This window comes from Salmo salar, unplaced genomic scaffold (genome assembly GCF_965601325.2).
Source record: "Salmo salar unplaced genomic scaffold, fSalSal1 ptg000117l, whole genome shotgun sequence".
Classification (NCBI taxonomy): Eukaryota; Metazoa; Chordata; class Actinopteri; order Salmoniformes; family Salmonidae; genus Salmo; species Salmo salar.
Window position 1 is genome coordinate 1,618,354 of NW_027675317.1, and position 21,146 is coordinate 1,639,499.

The following is a 21,146-nucleotide window of genomic DNA, read 5'->3' on the forward strand; positions in this document are numbered from 1 at the left end:
CATATGTTTGGGTTTTCTGTTTAACAAAAGTACTGAGTGGAGGGGGAGCTAGGCCATTTAGGATCTTGAATACAAGACATGCGTCGGTGTATTGCACAAGATCTTCCCAACTCAGGAGCTCATGCTTTCTGAGGATGTAACAGGTATGATTTCATCCATCTCAAGGCATCGGGGGAAAAGTTGAACTTGGACAATTTTGTGATGAGAATCTCATGGTTAACAGTATCGAAAGCCTTCCTTAGGTCCAGAAACACAGCCCCGACAACGCCCCCTTTGTCCATCTTGGACTTGACATTTTCCAGAAGAAAGCAGTTAAAGCAGAAGAAAGCAGTTATGTTATAAATACAAGTTCAATCTGTACTTCAATGCACATCTGTTGTGCATTATAAAAACAGAGGAAGAAAGAGGAGGTGGTGAGAGAGGTGTAAAAGACAGAAAGGGAAAGAGGTAAGCACATAGGAGCAGGGAAGGCAGCACATGATTAATGAATCACAGTGCTACATAAATATTCTCTCAGTTCATCACAATTACATAATAGTGTCTCTCGTCGGCCCAAAGGTTCTTAAAAGCAGGTGAGGTGGTGATGATGGGACTGGGGGTTGGCATCCTCTCACATCAAAACATACCTGCAGACGAGAGACAGATGGAGAGAGAGAGAGCATGTTTAAACCTTGTGTTTTTATTTTTTATTCTAACATTGTTAGTCATCAATCAGGAGGTGAAATGCAAAACTGACCTGGGATCATTAACTCTGGGACTACTGCATCTCTGTCTGTATTTCAATGTAAAGCATCTCTTTAATAATACTTCCTGTATAATATAAACTGACCTGGGATCATTAACTCTGGGACTACTGCATCTCTATCTGTATTTCAATGTAAAGCATCTCTTTAATAATACTTCCTGTTGACCTGACCAGGTGATCTCTCACCTCTGATCATGCTGTGCCCTCTATGTAGCCAGTTCAGATGCAGGAGGGGTTCACCGACACAGCTGATATAACCTAGAGGATTTAGGGAGAAGAGGAGAGAGGGATGAAGTGAAGGAGAGAGACTGTTATTGAGAAAATAAGGTAGTTAAAGCGACAGTGTTCACAGGAATCTGTGTGTGGCCTCACCTGGTGTCCACACCACACTAAGTGGTTGCAGAGGACTTTATGCTGAAAAACATGAACGGACACACAAGGACAAACAATACAGCGTAGTTATAGAAATAATGAAGTGTCTTACTATTCTCCATGGTTGGCCCTCTTGCCTATTCTTTGATGGTGGAAGGAGCCACAGTTATACACCTGAGCCTGTTTACTGCACAACACAATCCATCAGATTGATACATGAGTGTGTAGGTGTGGGTTATAAGGGTGTCTAATTGTTCTACATTTTTTCAATATGGGTGATTTAAAATAGTCTGTTTTGTTTTTGTACAGACATCACACACCCTTACCTAAACAGCACCCTCACCTGAGAAGTAGAAATCAAAGGGAGAGAAACTGTGAATTGAATAACTGCAGTTGACATAGCTCAGTAAATGGAAGAATACTCTTATTGCAATGTGAATGGCTCTTAAAAGAGCCTTTGGTTGTGCATAGTGTAGTCTATGGTGTTGCCAGGGAACAGCACCCTCTTTGAAGAAGTAGGAGGTGAAGATCTCCTGCACACGGATTGCCTCTCTTGCTGCGTTGTTGGACCCCATCCTTGAAACATCCTGCAGAGCAGCAGACTCCTCCTCTGGCACACGGCGGCGAGCTGCAGATCCCCTCCTGGTCCTCGTGTCCATCCTCATGAAGTTACGCAGGACACAGGTAGCCTTCACACACCTGAATTCCTCCAGGAGGCAGTCCTAGATGACCCTGGTCACCCAACCTTGCAGTGCCCTACACGGTAACTGTAGGCAATCGTTTTGAAGGAATCTCCAGTTACAAGGTATCTGTAGGAATATGGAAGACAATGTAATTATTAGACTGTTACATCACCAGGTCATTGTGGATTACTAAAGTATAATATCCCTGATAACAAATCATGATAACATTGGATTGATAGATGCATGGGCACACATATGTACATGTGTAGCATGTGACAATAACAGAATCATATCAAGGATGGCATCACAAATGAATACATAAATACCACTTGAAGCTTGATGATGAGTTTGAATCATTTGAATCAGCTGTGCAGTGTGAAGGCAAAAACCAAAATGTGCCCCTCTTTGAGTCCCCAGGACTGAGAACCACTGCTCTTCATTGGGACCTCTTCATATGTAGACTGGCTTTCATAGAGCTCTTTATCTGAGGACAGAAAACCTCACAAGAAACAGACTTCATTATAGTCAAATTACACCACACTGAATATTATGTTACTATTATCTCCGTCCTCACTTCTAGAGACAGGAACTACACAAAAGTACCTGCCCTATCCAGAATAGCCTCCTCTCTCACTGACAGTTGGGGCTGCTATCCTTTCACCCTCTTCCATGGCTGTTAGCTAGCTACCTACAAATGCATGTGGAGTTTGTTTTTTACAGTGATAAATAGATAGCTAGCTAATATGAAGTTAGGTAGCTGGTGATATTTAATTATATCTATACAGAATGTGATATTTAATTATATCTAGCTATCTATCTATACAGAATGTGTAGTTGGCTAGATAGCTAGCTCATTTGAGTTAGCCTGCACTGTAGCTAGTTAGCTAATAATACATCGTTTTTTTTTTACATTTTCAAAATCTATTTACTTACTTGAATAGGTTCTTCCAGCCATGTGGACAACTGGAAACAGGGCAGCAAAGTTTGTCACCAGAGCGTTTTAGAGGATATTACTATTGAACTATGTACCCATTTAATAACCAGACCTTCATACAAACTTGCTCTGCTGAATTCTTGACGGAGTCACAATGGGCGGCCTAAGAGGCATCTAGTCCATCTGCTGACTGGACGCAGTTCAGTAAAATGTACATTTTATCTTCAGACAACAAGTTAAAGGGGTCAAATACTTATTTCACTCATTAAAATGATAATCAATTTATAACATTTTTGACATGCGTTTTTCAGGATTTTTTGTTGTTGTTATTCTGTCTCTCACTGTTCAAATAAACCATTAAAATGATAGACTGATCATTTCTTTGTCAGTGAAAGTGTAAGTGGGCAAACGTACAAAATCAGCAGGGGATCAAATACTTTTTTCCTCCACTGTATCTCAGTCTATGCTGCTCTAGTAGTACTATACTAGTATAGTATGTTGTACCGAAGTTGACTTTAATAATGTTTACATATCATTTCTCATCTCATATGTATAAACTGTATCTCAGTCTATGCTGCTCTGACATTGTTTATCCATATATTTATATATTCCTAATTCCATTCCTTTAACTTAGATTTGTGTGTATTAGGTATTTGTTGTGAAATTGTTAGATATTACTTGTTAGATATTGCTGCACTGTGGGAACTAGAAGGACAAGCATTTCACTACACCCACAATAATATCTGCTGAACACCTGTATGTGACCAACAACATTTGATTTATTATGAAGGTAATTTGTGTCAAATTTACTTTTCCCCTCATTCACCCCACCTCTTTACATTGCTTATGCATAATCAGTGGCCTGACTGTGTCAAAGGCCCATCCTGGTAGATCTGAACCTAATGCAGCTTGGAGTGATCAGATGACAGAAGTCACATTTAGGTGCCAGGTGTAACTGAGGCCATAGATGCTCCATATCCATTACTTTAAGTGTTTTATATAATATGACTAAATGTGTTTCTGTGTTGCAGGGGCAGTCAGAAATGGAACCGCAAGGCCACAGAACATAACATAAGCAGAGCTGTGGGAGACCACCTCAAGCCCCTGGTAGAGCCGGGGGTGGTGTTTACCACTCCACCACGCCTTCAGCAGGCTGGAAACGTGGGATTGATACAGTTTTTCATACTAAGGTGGACCAATAGTTTGTTGATTGGTCAGTCATTGGGTTAATTTGTTTTACAATATGTTCAAATCAAAACAAGCTTTATTTATACAGCACATGTCAGACATGGACGCAACACAATGGCTTCACAGGAAAAAACTATGAAAATAATCAGAAATATTTAGTACACAAATATGAGGATAAAAAACAATAATAACAACTGAAAGACTAATGAGCATTGTAAGGAAATGCCATTGATTAAAATATCAACAATATGATGCTATATCCAACCCAAAATATAACTTGTTTTTTAGGAGGGGCTCTGAAAGACACTATGGGGGTGTCCACTGGAAGTTGACTAGTAACAACAACTGGGACCTAAAAGACACCCACCATGAGACCCACTAAATCTGCCCAAGAAGAGGAAAACAAAAGAAAAACCCACACCAAACTTAAAGACAGGAAGTAAACCAAAAAGGTGGAGCAACTAAAGGTGTTGACTCTCCACATGTATCAAGACAACTGGAGCACTGGGCCAGACACTCTTAAATAGAACCTGGACCAGCTCAGGTGAAACACCTTCCCACTAACGAGATGGACAAGCCAGCACAGGTGTAACACATACTGACTAACGAGGTGACACCAATCAGTGCGTCCTACGTGCTAACGAGCTAGACGGGCTAACGAGCTAGACGGGCTAACGAGCTAGACGGGCTAACGAGCTAGACGTGCTAACGAGCTAGACGTGCTGACACCTGCTAACGAGCTAGACGCGGTAACGAGCTAGACGGGCTAACGAGCTATACGGGCTAACGAGCTATACGGGCTAACGAGCTAGACGTGCTAACGAGCTAGACGTGCTAACGAGCTAGACGGGCTAACGAGCTATACGGGCTAACGCGCTAGACGGGCTAACGAGCTAGACGTGCTAACGAGCTAGACGTGCTAACGAGCTAGACGTGCTAACGGGCCATACGTGCTAACGGGCTAGACGTGCTAACGAGCTAGACGTGCTAACGAGCTAGACGTGCTAAAGTTCAACCTCAAAACATAAATGGAAAAACCAAAGCCTGTAACACCTTAAGACAACAAATATATCCTATATTTATGTTGGACAAGTTTGCTCACCACCAACAGAAAACAACTTCCATTTCATATTAAAATCAACTAAAATGCTTCACCTCCTGTCAACAATTAAAAACAAGAAAAACACACTTATTTCTAAATAATAATATACAATTGAAATATTTTTTTCTCCTTTTTCTCTTCTTTCTATAGAATCCTAAAACTCACTAGCTTCTAGAACTCTCGTCTTCCTAAAACTCACTAGCTTCTAGAACTCTGGTCCACTTGGAACGAGCCCAAACAAAACATCTGCAAAACGGAAAAAGTCAAAATGAATTGTGATCAAATGTACACCCTTTTGTTAATATGTATTGGCAATAATTAACTTAAAGGTCAGGCATGGAATAATAAAACGTATATTTTGTCAGGCTGAATGTTTGAAATATGAGGTGATTTGAGACATGATTCTTCAGTAGTGGAATAAAGACAATTAACGCTTGAATGTTGTGAAGAAATACTGGAGTGATGTAGGATTGTTAATAAAATTGATTACAGACCAAATGATTATACTGCGTCCATGTGTATTTATTTCTTTATTTTAACCTTCATTTAACAGTAACCGAAAGGTTGCTGGATTGAATCGCGAGCTGACAAGGTAAATCTGTCGTTCTGCACCTGAACATGGCAGTTAACCCTCTGTTCCCCGGTAGGCAATAATTGTCAATAAGTCAGTTATGAACAAATTCTGATTTACAATGACGGACCAACGCTCTAACCACTAGGCTACCTGCAACTAAAGTTGAAATTAAGTTTTTTTCAAGTCACTGAAAAAACGGGGCATAGTCTTCTTTTCAATTACATTTTTCTAGGTGGGATAGCCCGATGTCAAAACACAGTTTTAACGTGTCCAAATCAATAACCAATAAGCAGAAACAGTTTGGGATGAATTGAAAACCTAAACATAACATGTGCTATATACACAAACATCTGCCACAATAATCATATTACTTGTAATTTTTAAAACAAGCACCTTATAAACTGCACCAGAAACGCTGTTGTTTTGACAAGTAGCAATAAATCACTGATATCGATTAGGGGGGAAATCAGGTTGTACGTGCTGTTGAAACTAACACAAATAAAATAAACACATGGAAATGGAGATATATTTTACCTCATTAGAGGACAACCTGCAGAAGACAGTCAGCTACATTTTGGAGTGATGCATTTAAATTTAGGGGTCGCTAAACAAAGGAACGTATTTGTCATCACTCATCGATATCATGTTGAAATCAATTATGCAAGAGGAGGGACATGAGGTTGCACATCCTGTTAAAACGAACAGCTGAAAAACCACATGGAATCTGGGAGTAATGTGTACATCCCTGGTCAGAGGACAACTTGTAGAAAGCTGCTAGCTACATTTTGAAGTGTTGCATTTTGATTCAAGTGGGTCACCAACGTGGTAAGTGTAACACAACTCTTTTTTTGTTTGTCATTTTTTGTTAAATCTCATAAATAGTAACTCTTTCAATTCGGAGCCTGGATTTCCCCCTGAGGCTAATATCCATATCATATCAATCAATAGAACAGGGGACAAACGTTTAGGGTTCTACATTGTGACATCATTAAAATACTCCTACTACAATGTTAAAACATTCTACATTTTGACATTAATTCATTGATATCATGAAACAACTCCTTCATGTATTTTCTGATGTTTAATCAGAGAACGTTTTTGAGAGTATCTCTTCCCACATTGATTGCAGCTATAAGGTTTCTCTCCTGTGTGTGTTCTTTGGTGTCTGGTCCACATGCTAAAGTAAGCAAAACTCTTCCCACATTGAGCACAGCTGTAAGTTCTCTCTCTTGTGTGTGTTCTCTGGTGTATAATAACATTCCTAGATTTATAAAAACTCTTCCCACATTGATCACAGCTATAAGGTTTCTCTCCTGTGTGTGTTCTCTGGTGTGATATCAGGCTGGTTGACAGAGGAAAACTCTTCCCACAGTCAGAGCAGAAGTAAGGTTTCTCTTTTGTGTGATTTCTCAGGTGTATTTTGAGTTCTGATGAAGATTTAAAAAATTTCCCACAATCAGAGCAGCAGTGAGAATTATCCCTTGTGTGAATTCTCCGGTGTGATATAATGCCTGATGAGGTGCATCTTTTCCCACAGTCAAAGCAGCGGTGAGATCTTTTCCCTGTGGTTCTCCGCTGCCGTTTCTTGAGGTGTTCTGATGTGGAGAGACTCTTCTCTGCCTTGTCAGCATCATGAGGGTGTTGAGGCTCCCCAGAGGATCCACGATAGTCCCATATCTCTCCTGTGTGAACAACAAAGTCAAACAGATGGTTAATGGCCCACAACAGCGAAAATCCACTGTAAAAGGTGATGCCAACAGCGTAGCCATGATGTTGTACAACAATTGACGTCTGTAATGAATGTAATGATTACTTGACATTTGTCTTAAAATGAGCAAGAAGTCATATTTTGTCTTGTTTTCACATTAGTAGTAACATCGATGATTGTAGGCTAGAAATAAGTTATTCATGTTGTTGAAACTCTAAGCAGTGTGCCAGACGACTTTTGGTCTCCAATATAGGCCCCTTTCTATGTTTGCTAAAATTGCCAAAACTGACGCATCTTGCGGGGTCAGGTGAAAAATGGGTGTCTGATTATTTCTGGCTGGGTACTCTCCTGACAATCTAATGTTTTGCTTTCGTTGTAAAGCCTTTTTGAAATCGGACAGTGTGGTTAGATAAAGGAGAGTCTTGTCTTTAAAATGGTGTAAAATAGTCATATGTTTGAAAAATTGAAGTTTTCGGATTTTTGAGGAATTTGTAATTCGTGCCACGCCCTATCATTGGATATTGGAGCAGGTGTTCCGCTAGCAGAACGTCTAGATGTAAGAGGTTAATATCTCAATGTTCAAAGTTTAGCCCGAATCCAACAATAGTCATAAAGTTACACTCCCTTTCAACTTCGGTACAACATACTATGGGGAAATACAATCATTCCTCATGCCGACCCAAACGGACACTAAATGAAACGGCCCCTGGCAGACCACCCAGACCTGACCCCGCAAGATACGTCAGTTGTCAATTTATTAATTGTCTTTTGTTTGAAACACTCCTGTCAATGTTGAGTAAGGACGCACACCTGGTTACCCATATAGAAGTAGGACTAGTCTACCTGGTTACACATATAGAAGTAGGACTAGTCTACCTGGTTACACATATAGAAGTAGGACTAGTCTACCTGGTTACCCATATAGAAGTAGGACTAGTCTACCTGGTTACACATATAGAAGTAGGACTAGTCTACCTGGTTACACATATAGAAGTAGGACTAGTCTACCTGGTTACCCATATAGAAGTAGGACTAGTCTACCTGGTTACACATATAGAAGTAGGACTAGTCTACCTGGTTACACATATAGAAGTAGGACTAGTCTACCTGGTTACACATATAGAAGTAGGACTAGTCTACCTGGTTACACATATAGAAGTAGGACTAGTCTACCTGGTTACACATATAGAAGTAGGACTAGTCTACCTGGTTACACATATAGAAGTAGGACTAGTCTACCTGGTTACCCATATAGAAGTAGGACTAGTCTACCTGGTTACCCATATAGAAGTAGGACTAGTCTACCTGGTTACACATATAGAAGTAGGACTAGTCTACCTGGTTACACATATAGAAGTAGGACTAGTCTACCTGGTTACCCATATAGAAGTAGGACTAGTCTACCTGGTTACACATATAGAAGTAGGACTAGTCTACCTGGTTACACATATAGAAGTAGGACTAGTCTACCTGGTTACACATATAGAAGTAGGACTAGTCTACCTGGTTACCCATATAGAAGTAGGACTAGTCTACCTGGTTACACATATAGAAGTAGGACTAGTCTACCTGGTTACACATATAGAAGTAGGACTAGTCTACCTGGTTACCCATATAGAAGTAGGACTAGTCTACCTGGTTACCCATATAGAAGTAGGACTAGTCTACCTGGTTACACATATAGAAGTAGGACTAGTCTACCTGGTTACACATATAGAAGTAGGACTAGTCTACCTGGTTACACATATAGAAGTAGGACTAGTCTACCTGGTTACCCATATAGAAGTAGGACTAGTCTACCTGGTTACCCATATAGAAGTAGGACTAGTCTACCTGGTTACACATATAGAAGTAGGACTAGTCTACCTGGTTACACATATAGAAGTAGGACTAGTCTACCTGGTTACACATATAGAAGTAGGACTAGTCTACCTGGTTACCCATATAGAAGTAGGACTAGTCTACCTGGTTACACATATAGAAGTAGGACTAGTCTACCTGGTTACACATATAGAAGTAGGACTAGTCTACCTGGTTACACATATAGAAGTAGGACTAGTCTACCTGGTTACCCATATAGAAGTAGGACTAGTCTACCTGGTTACACATATAGAAGTAGGACTAGTCTACCTAATTACCCATATAGAAGTAGGACTAGTCTACCTGGTTACACATATAGAAGTAGGACTAGTCTACCTGGTTACCCATATAGAAGTAGGACTAGTCTACCTGGCCTGTGTGCAAATGTAGGTCTATAAATGTGCCCATTTGGGGATGTCTGATAGTATTTCTGATTGTCTTAATGCACCACCACTAATGAGTTGTGGAGCTTCTCAAAGTAATTTTTCCTTCACCTCAAACAGCAAGTAAACAAAGTCTAATCAAAATCAATTGCGTACGACAATAGTTCCTCTAAGTATTTTCGTAAAATATTTCCACTCGGCATGAAAGGGAAAAATGTTATGCTCTGATCCAGTGGAAATGTCATAAAATACCTGATTACTTCTTTTCCTTTGCACAAATAGCCGACAGCTGTGTCTGTCCTGAACTCACTGGCGCCGGGAAACTGAGGGCCGAGAATATTTTATACAATGTTGCAAGCTTGCTATCACAAGTTTCGGAGGACCCAATTGATAGTTGATACAATGTTTCAAGTTTATTTTTACATAGTTGGCAATGGCAATAAAAGTTACTTTTAGATTTGTATAATTTTCATTTAGATTTAGATAGAATGTAGATTAATCACAGACAATGATTTTGAGATACTATTATGAATTAAATTAAACTGTTCCAGTAAAATATGCATATGAAAATCATAACTGGCACGCAGATCGGTAGAAATGGTAAGATACATTGTCACTCTAAATGGAAAAGTTTTACGACCTCTGGTGTAGTCAATTACTGAAAAAAACTTCAGGAGCAAAACGGCAGAATTTAGAAGTCCAGCAGCAGCGGGGGGAGGAGGAGGGAAGAGTTTTTCTTGGTTAAATTGGTGACTGGCTCCCTCGAGTAACTTGTGTATCTGTAATTATTTAATCAAACAGCATGCTTACAGCATCAGACAAGTTACGTACATATAGTTGATTTTATAAAAACACATGGGGCGATTTGTAGAAAGAACAGATGACTCTTGGTTGACCAAGATGTATTTTAGTTGGGGACAGCACTAGAACATGATTTTGGGGCTCCCGAGTGGCACAGCGGTCTAAGACACTGCATCTCAGTGCTTGAGGCGTCACTACAGGCTGTATCACAACCGGCCGTGATTGGGAGTCCCATAGGGTGGTGCACAATTGGCCCAGCGTTGTCCGGGGTAGGCCATCATTGGAAATAAGAATTTGTTCTTAACTGACTTGCCCAGTTAACTTGTTGGGGATAGGGGGCAGTATTTTCACGGCCGGATAAAAAACGTACCCGATTTAAACTGGTTACTACTCTTACCCACAAACAAGAATATGCAGATAATTAGTAGATTTGGATAGAAAACAGTGAAGTTTCTAAAACTGTTTGAATGGTGTCTGTGAGTATAACAGAACTCATATGGCAGTCAAAACCCTGAGACAAACCCTAACAGGAAGTGGAAATCTGATTTGTGGAATCACTTTCAACCCTTTGCCTATGAAACACACCGTGAGTTAGGATTCATTTAGCACTTCCTAAGGCTTCCACTAGATGTCAACAGTCTTTACAAAGTGGTTTGAGTCTTCTCCGGTAAAAACTGACCGAACGAGAGGCCTGGAAAGTTTGTCATAGAGGGAGGGCCATTACTACTATGATGCGCGTGCCCGTGGGTACTCTCTCGCTCCGAAACGTTTAGTAAGACAATGCAATCGTCCGCCTTGAATATTTTTGAAGTTCTGATTGAAAAAGGCCCTAAAGATTTATGTTATACAACGTTTGACATGTTTGAACGAACGTAAATACATTTTTTTTTGCACATTCGTGAGGACAAGTCCCGCGCGCTTCGTAAATTATGAGTAGCCTTCGGAACGCGCTAACAAGAAGGAGCTATTGGGACATAAATTAACAACTTTTTCGAACAAAACTACATTTGTTGTGGACCTGGGATTCCTGGAAGTGCCTTCTGATGAAGATAATCAAAGGTAAGTGAATATTTACAATAGTATATTTGATTTTAGATGAGTCCAAGATGGCGCTAACCTGTATCGCCTAGCCTATTTTTCTGAGCATAGCACCTCGTTTATTGCAAAGTGTGATTTCCCAGTAAAGTTATTTTTAAATCTGGCAATGCGGTTGCATTCACGAGATGTTAATCTATAATTCTTTGAATGACAATATTATATTTGATTCACCGGAAGCATTTGAGGGAAAATATTTTCTGAACGTCACGCGCCGATGTAAAATGCTGTTTTTATATATAAATATGAACTTTATCGAACAAAAAATGCATATATTGTGTAACATGATGTCCTAGGAGTGTCATCTGATGAAGATTGTCAAAGGTTAGCGCTGCATTTAGCTGTGTTTTGGGGTATTTGTGATGCATGCTAGTTGCTTTGAAAATGGCAGTGTGATTATTTTTGGCAGGGTACTCTCCTAACATAATCTGTTTTGCTTTTGCTGTAAAGCCTTTTTGAAATCGGACAACGTGGTTCGATTCAGGAGAGGTGTATCTATAAAATGGTGTAAAATAGTCATATATTTGAGAAATTGAAGTGATAGCATTTATGAGGTATTTGTATTTTGCGCGACATGATTCCACTGGCTGTTGACTAGGGTGGGACGCAAATGTCCCACGTTGCCCAGACAGGTTAAATAAAGGTAACATTTAAATAAGTGTTTTTTGACAAACCGTCTTTCACAAATCCGTCAAGGCACCAACTTTGAGAAGGGTTTAAAACAAAGGTTTCAAACCAATGCATGAATGTTATTGAATCTAGGAATGTTTCGCCTTTTATGTAATGGCATGAAAAAATTGTCTGAATATTATACAATGACTTATCAACAGCTGTAATAATTTGACCCCCACAGGAAATCTACACTGGTAATTCTAGAATATACTATATAGTCTAGAAACCTGGTTAAACTATCATTATGACATCATGGATGAATTCTAGAATATACTATAAAGCCTAGAAACCTGGTTAAACTATCATTATGACATCATGGATGAATTCTAGAATATACTATTTAGCCTAGAAACCTGGTTAAACTATCATTATGACATCATGAACAGCCAGTCTTTGTATTCATAGTGTAGTGAATTCAGGGGATAGCCTGAAGGTTGCTACAATAGCTTTCTCTATGAATTTGAGAGTGATTACATTTCTCCTTCCCCCATCCCTCAGCTGTTTACCAAACCAAGTCTCTAGGCAGCCATTTTGTTGCTGTTTAAAAAAACTCACACAGCAATCACTCAACCAATCTGCGGTTCAAACACTGTTTTGGTAATAAGATGATGGGTTTGGAGAAATGTAACTACTTTCAAATGCATAGACAGACCTATGGATGCAATGACTGACCATCCATGATATCAACATTACAGTTTTAACCATGTTGAGGCTGTACAGTGTTGATTTACATTGTTTCTAGATGTTGGAGTAAAAAAAAGCTTATTTGGGGATCTGATGGGGTAAACTAAGCTCATGAGGCATGTGTTATATTCTTCAAGAATCAATGGCTATATATAAATAATTTAAAAGTCCAAATATGGATGTAGAAATTTTATATTTCCCCTTTAACACCAAACATCAGTTCAACAACTGCAGAGTTTGTGCCTCTGTTAAGACAGTACTTACTAGTGTTAATCGGGGAACGGTTTCTCAAAACCATCTTATGGCTAAGTTCACCGTTAGAACCATTGGATGCCTTAAGTTGCGTTTGGGAAACCGGGCCCAGATGTCCAGTTTCCTCCTCTATCGATGTAACAGTCATCTCCCCCTCTTCCTCTTCCACTCCATAAACTGCATCCTCCTCTTCTTTTACTGTAACATCCTCCTCCTCTTTCACTCTGAACGCGTCTTTTTCTTCTTTCACAGTAACGGCCTCACCCTCTACTTCTTGTTTTACTGTGATATTCTCTTCTTTAGCAGGAGAGTAGCTCAGTGAACGCATGGTCGGAGAAGTTAGCTAGGCTAATGCTAACTTAACCAGCCTGCTAGTGTGGTGGAAAATTGTCTTAAGAATAACACTTCTTACAAGAACTTGTAAATTTAATATAGACTTTAATACAGAGTAGTAAAGCCGAGCCGGTCCGCGGAACAACGACTCCCTTCCTTAGGCCCCGGCTCTGCTTTTATGCACATACAATACATAGGTCCACCCTTTATGTAAATGAAGTAAAACCATGTGTTCTGCCACCATTTTCTTTCAACCCAATGGATAACGCCCTCATCTGCTTTTAGCTCTAACATAGTAGTGGCTGGATAACGCCCTCATCTGCTTTTAGCTCTAACATTTTGGTGGCTAGATTCTCCTCATATGGATATGAAAATAAGGCATGCTTTGCATGCTTACGCTTGGCATATATTTAGTCATGGCCATACATTCAGCTTGCCTGGCCGTTGCGTGGTTCCTACTTGGGGATGTATGGCCACCTGTTATCTCCACTCAGGGCCAGCTGCCAGTCTCCTCTTTCGCTAGCTAATGTATTTATATTTCTTTCCCTCAGCAGTCTCCCACATAAATCCCTCCTCTGGGACTAATTAGTCCCACATCAAACCTGATTAAACTAGAGACAATAAGGATGGAAGCAAAATAATAGATACATAGAATAATAAGTGTGTTGAACGAAATGTGAACAGATAAAACATAATCATATACTGGACCAAACATCTCCAATCCAATAACATGGGTAGGAGTAAAAGATCCAGTCAGGCTTAAAATAGTAAATGAGGATACACATAACAAATTAGTATACTATGAAGAAGCATGAGCACGTAGTACATAGCCTTGTCTGAGGTTATCTCAGTTATGTAGAGTATAGAATATAACAAGAATTTAAAAGAATAATAAACATAATAGACCTAATTAAAGTTAATATTCTTACTATGAATCTGAACAAGGCCTGAGTGAGCAAAAATAAAAGTTACAGACAACATTCCAAATTGAGACACGATTCTTCCTCGCGGACCCCTTTCTAACAGAAATTAAGCATACATCACTCATTACTGCTAGAAGATTAAGGGCATGGTCCGTAGACACTTGTAACCGGAATACCTTCTGTTACATAGCGTGTAATAAATGATCCTCATTTTAGGAAGGCAAAACTGGCTTAAATTTAAAAGAAAATGCATACATTTATATATGTATGAAAACCATAAAACAAACATAAAATACGACATACACTTAAGGTTTGTTCAAAGTCATACCAGAATTTACATCATAGGGGCACATTCCTTATTTCCACATATAGGGCAATCCTCTCTTTGACACATTGCACAGAATAAGGGTTCAGGATGATGGTAATGTCCATCATTGTCCTCTTGGGAGCACCACTTGCAACGCCTGGGTTGCAGACATTTTTTGTGTACATGGACAAGCACTATCTCATCCGAATCAGGGTCTTTGGCATACACAGGAAACCCACCAGGACGCCAATCATGGCACTCATAACCTCCCCCAAGAATTACCCCATGACGACAGTTAGGATTACCAAAAGGGCAATCAAGGGGTCCTCCAACAGCATTGCAAGGTTTTCCATACTTGTCCGTATAATGTCCAGGGTTACCAGGGACAGGATTGATTATGAGAGGTGGATCCAGTATATGTTCCTTAAACTTCTTTCTTGACCCCCCTCTTATGTCTAGCGTCTGCTCCATGTACTGCCATCTGTTTTTAACAGTGGTTTTGACCACAAGTGATTTAACCAAAGGCACCACACAGCAAAATACAATGCCCAATGCTACTAGACCTCCACCCATCATAATGGCCAGCCTAGTAAACATAGCACCCCATTTTCCCAAAGCCAGGTCCAACCAATCCCAGACATGAGAATCAAACCCCGCATTCGCCTTTACTTCTGCTCTTAAGCCTTTAAGTTTATTCATAGCTAGGGAAAATGTTCCATTAGGTGCAGTGTTGTTGGGAATAAAAGTACAACAAGCATCTCCATACATTACACAAACTCCCCCTTTCTCTGCCAAAAGCCAGTTGAGAGCTTCCCTATTCTGCCATGTCATCTGGCTTGTGGCCTTTACCTGTTCTCCTAAGGCTGTCAAGGCAGAGTCAGTATAATTAATACATCTTTGTTGGTTATAGTATATATAATTAATCCACTCTAAGTTCTTATTGGGTGTTACCCACAAAAATATAGATTCAAATCCAGATTTAATCTCATCTCTGGCCTTAAACTCGTTGGGCACACCTCTGGGTTGTCCAATTGAATCAAGGTACACTCTAGGATCTGATTCATACTCCCTCCTAGTTCTAGTTTTAACATGCTCCTCCTGTGGTGTTTTGATGATGGTAACCTGTTGGACTGCTCTGACTAAAGCACATAATCCAGTCCATTCTTCAGGAAGAACATTCAGAAGTTTGTTTTTCCCACACATCCAAAAGCTATCAGCAATACCTCTATCTTGGGTTTTTAACATAGTAAGAGACGGTGCAACCTGAGTGATGTGGCCACACGAACCCCTCCTATTGGTAATTAATCCTTTCTCATCAAATTTGCGAATCCCCGCAATCTCTAACACCCAGATAGTGTCACATTTAACAGTTGTGTTTCCTACGTTAATCCCACCAATACCATAGTTATAGAAACATTCATATTTTCCCTTAACCACAGTACTTTTTTCTATGTGAGGTCTAGTTAAATCAGTTTTAATATTGTATGCAGCACATTCCTTATTAGCCAGTACAGTCTAATTTAACATAGTTTTACCCCTAGTACTACCCAAGGCCATTCTGCATTCAATGTCACAAAGGAATATGGTACTTTCCCGGTTTACAATTAGCATTTTTCCAATTAGCACAACTGTCAAATGATGCAGGTTCAGGTACTATTAACACTTCAGACAAGGGTGATTTGCTGCACAAGATACAATCGTCCATTCTATGTCTGTCCGCCGTATACCTAGCCCATTTATACCAATCATTCTTTACCGCTTCTTCCAATGTTTTGTCCTTGAGCGGTTCTGGTTCTAACATATTTGCTGTTTCATCCGCGTCGTCCTCTTGAGGTGGACTGTTGGGTTTTGTCAACAAGTTCCAAATGTCAGTAAAGAACCCTGCTGTTTCTGATGCTTTTGGTTTTGTTGTAGGTATAGTGGATTTTTCACCCAGAGTAGTAGTTGGTACTCTGGTGGTGACCACTGTGGTGTGTACAGCAGCTGCCACAGTCGTCGTGGTTCTAGTCGTTGTAAGCACCTCTAGATTGGGTGCCGGTGTGAATTCGATTTTCATGGTGGTTGAACTGCTCCCTTCAGTCAGTCCTGTACGTGCCAGTTCAACTATAAATTATTCTCCTTCAACGGGTTCAATGTTATTTATGCTGAGCACCCATTCATTTTCTTCTTTGATTATTGTTAAGTCACATCCTTTTGGATCCCAAATCACTTCTCCCTTCGTCTGATGATGAGTCCATCCACAGTACGCGACATCAGGTAGGGGTTTTACCCTGTATATCGTGACCGATCTTTGTTCTCCTGTTTCCGTTATGATCTGAGGTGGGACTGGAATGCTAACCTTGTTTGTCCTACCCGGTTGTTCGGCAGGTTCCTCTCTTTTTTTCCTATTCAATTGTTCATCAAGGGGCCCGGTGAGTGTCGAGAAGTCAATTGTGGGAAAAGTCCCTTGCCCTTCGGCCCTTCGAACGTCTCCCTCTTTTCTCCATTGGGAAGTTTCTCCTCCTGCTGTTTGAGTAGTTTCTCCTTCGGCAGCTCCTGTTGGGCTCGTCTCTCCTTCAGTAGCTTCTGTTGGGATATTTCCTTCTTCAGTGGCTCCTGTAGGGGTATTTCCTTCTTTAGCTTGTGGATCTCCCTCCTCTGACCCACCTGGCTCCCCATCTGGGTAGTCATTAATTCCAGGGAAGAATTGTTCCCATTCTCTGGGGTGTACTTCTGGGTCCCATTGTATTGGGCTTTCGCCATAGATATCTGCCACAGCAGGCATATCACCAGGAGTATCAGGCATATCGTTTCCCCCCCCTTGGAGTCTCTGGTCCCACAGGTTTGAATATTGTTGGTTGGCAGGTTTCTTCTCCCGCCCTGTTTCTTCGTTTACTTCTTCTGAGAGCAGTTGGTGGTGTATCAGTTGTTTCTTGGCTTCCACTTGGCCTGTTAGCTTCCTGGCTTCCTTTTGGAGCCACAATTTCTTCCGCTGCTTCTTCTCCTGTCGCGCCCCCGTTTGGTGTATCAGCATCCTCTTTTCTATCCGGTTGTTTCTTCCTTTCTGTTGGGACTCTGGTGCAGTGGTTGAGATGATACCACGTCTTGCTTCCTTTCACCTGGACGGCTGTTGCTTCGGCCACCTCCTTCTCTCCTTGGTTGATCCCACTTTCTCCGGAACACCCGAATGTAGACCAGGTCCCCTGGTATTACCTGGCGTGGCCCCTCTGGTCTCTACTCCGGTTCCTTCTTTTTCTCCTGTGAATATATAACTTCATGTATCTTGGTTAGGTGCTTTACATATGATTTTAGTTCTGTTTCTAGTATGTCTAAAGAGGGACCTTTGTACAGTCCCCCTAGTGATGGCACAGGCATGGGTCGACCCGTAAGCATTTCATGCGGTGACAAGTGCGTGTTTCTGTTAGTTTCCATGCGACTGCTCATTAGTGCAAGCGGCAAAGCATCTACCCAGTTAAGCCCTGTGGATAGGCAAATCTTTAACCTCTTACACCTAGACGTTCCGCTAGCGGAACACCTGCTCCAATATCCAATGATAGGCGTGGCGCGAATTACAAATTCCTCAAAAATACAAAAACGTAAATTTTTTCAAACATGACTATTTCACAGCATTTTAAAGACAAGACTCTCCTTTATCTAACCACACTGTCCGATTTCAAAAAGGCTTTACAGCGAAAGCAAAACATTAGATTATGTCAGCAGAGTACCAAGCCAGAAATAATCAGACACCCATTTTTCAAGCTAGCATATGTCACAAAAACCCAGAAGACAGCTAAATGCAGCACTAACCTTTGATGATCTTCATCAGATGACACACCTAGGACATTATGTTATACAATACATGCATGTTTTGTTCAATCAAGTTCATATTTATATCAAAAAACAGCTTTTTACATTAGCATGTGACGTTCAGAACTAGCATACCTCCCGCAAACTTCCGGGGAATTTGCTAACAATTTACTAAATTACTCACGATAAACGTTCACAAAAAGAATAACTATTATTTTAAGAATTATAGATACAGAACTCCTCTATGCACTCGATATGTCCGATTTTAAAATAGCTTTTTGGTGAAAGCACATTTTGCAATATTCTAAGTACATAGCCCAGCCATCACGGGCTAGCTATTTAGACACCGGGCAAGTTTAGCACTCACCAATATCAGATTTACTATTATAAAAGTTTGATTACCTTTTGTTGTCTTCGTCAGAATGCACTCCCAGGACTGCTACTTCAATAACAAATGTTGGTTTGGTCCAAAATAATCCATCGTTATATCCGAATAGCGACGTTTTGTTTGTGCGTCCCAGACACTATCCGAAATGGTAAATCAGGGTCGCGCGCATGGCGCAATTCGTGACAAAAAAAATCTAAATATTCCATTACCGTACTTCAAAGCATGTCAACCGCTGTTTAAAATCAATTTTTATGCAATTTATCTCGTAAAAAAAGCGATAATATTCCGACCGGGAATCTCCTTTTCGGCAAACAGAGGAAAAATCACAAAGACGGGGGCGGCCAGGGCACGCGCCTAAGCCCACAGTCCCTTGATCGGCCACTTGAGAAAGGCGATAATGTGTTTCAGCCTGGGGCTGGGATGACGACATTCAGGTTTTTCCCGGGCTCTGAGCGCCCATGGAAGTGTCACGTTAGAGCAAAGATCCTTTGTAAAAGATAGAGATGGCAAAGAAGTTCAAGAAATGGTCAGACAGGCCACTTCCTGTAAAGGAATTTTAGGTTTTGACCTGCCATTTTAGTTCTGTTATACTCATAGACATCATTCAAACAGTTTTAGAAACTTTGGAGTGTTTTCTATCCAAAGCCAATAATTATATGCATATTCTAGTTACTGGGCAGGAGTAGTAACCAGATTAAATCGGGTACGTTTTTTATCCAGCCGTGAAAATACTGCCCCCTAGCCATAACAGGTTTAGCCCTGTGGATAGGCAAATCTTTAATGCAAGGCTGCCAATCCCTGATAACAGGGTGGGTAGCCTTGGGCTACTGGATCTAATTTAGTACTGTAGCACGCAATAGGCTGTTTCTTCCTACCACTACATGTTTCCTGCATGAGAATAGCAGCCGCATAGTTGTCACACCTATTTGCTATGTATAACAAAAATGGTTTAGTGTAGTCGGGGGCCGCTAGGGCCGGTGCTGTCTGCATCTCTTTTTTAAGTGTTTCAAACGCAACTACAGCATCCGCGTTCCACTCCAGCGGTGCTCTTAGATTAAGCTGTCCTGCTTCCTTCATTATTTCTCTCAGAGGAGCTGTCTTGACTACATACTCCTTTGTCCAGTCAGGTTAAGTCCTGTCATTCCTAAAAAGGTCATCATTTGCGCTACCGTTTGTGGTAATGGTGCTTTGCTAATTCCCTCTAGCTGTCCTGGAGCTATGGCTTTGGTTCCATGGGCTATTGTTCTGCCTAAGTACTCAACCTGGGGTTGACAGTACTGTCATTTTGTTTTAGAGACCTTGTGTCCTCCGTCTGCTAACCGCTGCAGTACTTTTAGTGAGTCTGAGTGGCACTGTTCTACTGTGGAGGCACAGATTAACAGGTCATCTACATATTGGATCAGAGTGCCGTCAAGCATTAATTCTTCTAGATCTGCTCTCAATATTTGATTGAACAAGTGCGGGCTATTTTTAAATCCTTGGGGGAGACGAGAGTAAGACAGACTTTTTCCTCTGTACCTAAATGCAAACAAGTACCTACATTCCTCCGCCAGGGGGACACTAAAAAATGCTCCACATAGATCAATCACGGTGAAGTATTTGGCATCTGGGGGAACGTTAGTCAACAGCGTGTGAGGATTGGGAACTTCCGCTGGACAATCTTGTGCTATATCATTAATAGCCCTTAAGTCATGTACCAATCTCCATTTTTTACCATCGGCTTTAAGCACAGGTAGCAAAGGTGTATTGCAAACACTTGGCATCTCAATCAATACTCCTGTCTTGATCAATCCTTCAATTGTTGAATTTATTCCTTCTTCAGCTTCAGGCTTCATAGGATACTGGGCTTTCCAGGGGAGTTTGGCGTCTGGTTTTACTTTTATGTTGATCGGACTTGCTGATTTGACAAGCCCCACGTCGGTGTCATGTTGTGACCATACTTCTGATGGTATGGTTTTTTCCATTTCTTCTCTAAGCTCACTAAGTAGCCCTATCCCTTCACCTAACACTACTTGTTGGCCTGCACTGACCTCTATTTCCCTAGGATCGCCAGTCATCATTGTAGTGGTTACTATCTTGATAAATGCTTTATCTTCGGAATGGAAGATCAATGGATTGTCTGTTTTGTCCCATATTGTCTTTTTAGCTTTCCTCATCATGGGTCCTAGATCTTTTGATGTGAAACCTTGATTCACCAGCAATGTGATGTGAGGGATAGAGTCAGAAACATTGAACCATTTTTGTACAAATTCAGATCCATCTTCGTCCATCACATCCATGGCTGCTCCCTGTTCTCCAATGATTATATATTGGGACATAATTGGTGCTTTCCTACCATTTGCCCCCATAACCCAGA

General features: G+C 40.7%; 1 long non-coding RNA gene across 1 annotated transcript; it reads right to left on the reverse strand.

The window, feature by feature from the left end:
• Positions 1-943: 943 nt before the first annotated feature.
• On the reverse strand, positions 944-3,071 carry LOC145866015 (uncharacterized). The gene is made up of 3 exons (XR_014383120.1): positions 2,730-3,071; positions 2,127-2,299; positions 944-1,926 (listed from the first exon to the last, which is right to left on the reverse strand). It is a non-coding gene; the product is annotated as an uncharacterized LOC145866015 (long non-coding RNA).
• Between the last annotated feature and the right edge of the window lie 18,075 nt (positions 3,072-21,146).